At 60.0% G+C, this 2500-nt stretch overlaps 1 non-coding gene across 1 annotated transcript in view; it reads left to right on the top strand.

The window, feature by feature from the left end:
* The first annotated feature begins 2234 nt into the window (after positions 1-2234).
* LOC124187404 overlaps positions 2235-2500 on the top strand; it is a 1913-nt gene continuing 1647 nt past the window's right edge. Inside the window, exon 1 of the ribosomal RNA XR_006871937.1 lies at positions 2235-2500. This exon is cut by the window's right edge and continues 1647 nt beyond it. This is a non-coding gene — a ribosomal RNA (small subunit ribosomal RNA).

The following is a 2500-nucleotide window of genomic DNA, read 5'->3' as shown; positions in this document are numbered from 1 at the left end:
CGATACGGGCCGACGGGACTTGTGAAAATTTCGGTTCGAGACGAGCGAAAGGCGATGCGCGGCGTCCCGGAGTCTATACGGGCCGACGGGACTCGATGAAGTTTCGTTCCGAGTCGACCGAGAGGCGATGCGCGGCGTCCCGGAGTCGATACGGGCCGACGGGACTTGTGAAAATTTCGGTCCGAGTCGACCGAGAGGCGATGCGCGGCGTCCCGGAGTCTATACGGGCCGACGGGACTCGATGAAGTTTCGTTCCGAGTCGACCGAGAGGCGATGCGCGGCGTCCCGGAGTCGATACGGGCCGACGGGACTTGTGAAAATTTCGGTTCGAGACGAGCGAAGGGCGATGCGCGGCGTCCCGGAGTCTATACGGGCCGACGGGACTTGTGAAAATTTCGGTTCGAGACGAGCGAAAGGCGATGCGCGGCGTCCCGGAGTCGATACGGGCCGACGGGACTTGTGAAAATTTCGTTCCGAGTCGACCGAGAGGCGATGCGCGGCGTCCCGGAGTCGATACGGGCCGACGGGACTTGTGAAAATTTCGGTTCGAGACGAGCGAAAGGCGATGCGCGGCGTCCCGGAGTCTATACGGGCCGACGGGACTCGATGAAGTTTCGTTCCGAGTCGACCGAGAGGCGATGCGCGGCGTCCCGGAGTCGATACGGGCCGACGGGACTTGTGAAAATTTCGGTCCGAGTCGACCGAGAGGCGATGCGCGGCGTCCCGGAGTCGATACGGGCCGACGGGACTTGTAAAAATTTCGGTCCGAGTCGACCGAAAGGCGATGCGCGGCGTCCCGGAGTCGATACGGGCCGACGGGACTTGTAAAAATTACGGTCCGAGTCGACCGAAAGGCGATGCGCGGCGTCCCGGAGTCGATACGGGCCGACGGGACTTGTAAAAATTACGGTCCGAGTCGACCGAAAGGCGATGCGCGGCGTCCCGGAGTCGATACGGGCCGACGGGACTTGTAAAAATTACGGTCCGAGTCGACCGAAAGGCGATGCGCGGCGTCCCGGAGTCGATACGGGCCGACGGGACTTGTGAAAATTTCGGTCCGAGTCGACCGAGAGGCGATGCGCGGCGTCCCGGAGTCGATACGGGCCGACGGGACTTGTAAGAATTTCGGTCCGAGTCGACCGAAAGGCGATGCGCGGCGTCCCGGAGTCGATACGGGCCGACGGGACTTGTGAGAATTTCGGTCCGAGTCGACCGAAAGGCGATGCGCGGCGTCCCGGAGTCGATACGGGCCGACGGGACTTGTAAAAATTTCGGTCCGAGTCGACCGAAAGGCGATGCGCGGCGTCCCGGAGTCGATACGGGCCGACGGGACTTGTAAAAATTACGGTCCGAGTCGACCGAAAGGCGATGCGCGGCGTCCCGGAGTCGATACGGGCCGACGGGACTTGTAAAAATTACGGTCCGAGTCGACCGAAAGGCGATGCGCGGCGTCCCGGAGTCGATACGGGCCGACGGGACTTGTAAAAATTTCGGTCCGAGTCGACCGAAAGGCGATGCGCGGCGTCCCGGAGTCGATCCGGGCCGGGAGCCTGTCGGAACATCGTCAAATGAGCCTCGGTTAATTTCGACAAAGTTCCCGGAGTTCAAAATTTTTTCGATAGCCCGCGGAGGTTTCGCCCCGTAAGCCGACCGTGCTACCACCGTACCGGCGCCGACGTCCTAGCGGCCAGGCTCCTACTAGTAAGAGGAGCGAGTCGGTCGGGCCGGTCTCCCGTCGTCCGCCTGCTACGCCGTACCGGTACGTGCTCGAGCACGATACGTACGTCGGCGTAGACCAGGAGCGGGCGTTCGCGGACCGTTCCGTGCCTCGTACCAAAGAAACTACGCGACTCGCGTTGTTTCATCTATCGTCACTGCATTACCGCGGGTCGGTGTCTCAGACCGAATGGCCCTTGACGCGGTACCAAGAAGTTCGGCTCTCCGTGAAACACGGAAGGCTGAACGCTCCAACGCACGCGTCAACTCGCTTCTTTCCGAGCGTACACTCAAAGACCAGAGACGTTATAACAACGTATCCCAGACGCTTTCAATCTAGCCGACGGGTACGGGAGATCGTTCGAACGCTTATAAGCCGAGTGTCGAGGTGGCGGCACACGGAACCGGGGCTGCCTGCGTGCAGTCCCGAAACACACAGTAGACGCGCGGCCGACCGGGCTACGAGACCCGGTCGGCGATGGGTGGCGCACGTCCGAGCCGAGATTTTGTATCGAAGCTCCCTGGTTGATCCTGCCAGTAGTCATATGCTTGTCTCAAAGATTAAGCCATGCATGTCTCAGTGCAAGCCAAATTAAGGTGAAACCGCGAATGGCTCATTAAATCAGTTATGGTTTCTTAGATCGTACACACATTTACTTGGATAACTGTGGTAATTCTAGAGCTAATACATGCAAACAGAGTTCCGACCAGAGATGGAAGGAATGCTTTTATTAGATCAAAACCAATCGGCGGCGGGTACGTCCCGTCCGCCGTTTACCTTGGT

The sequence above is a fragment of the Neodiprion fabricii genome, unplaced genomic scaffold (assembly GCF_021155785.1).
Source record: "Neodiprion fabricii isolate iyNeoFabr1 unplaced genomic scaffold, iyNeoFabr1.1 ptg000058l, whole genome shotgun sequence".
Lineage (NCBI taxonomy): Eukaryota > Metazoa > Arthropoda > Insecta > Hymenoptera > Diprionidae > Neodiprion > Neodiprion fabricii.
The sequence above is the reverse complement of the archived record's forward strand: the minus strand, read 5'-3'. Positions and strand labels throughout refer to the sequence as shown.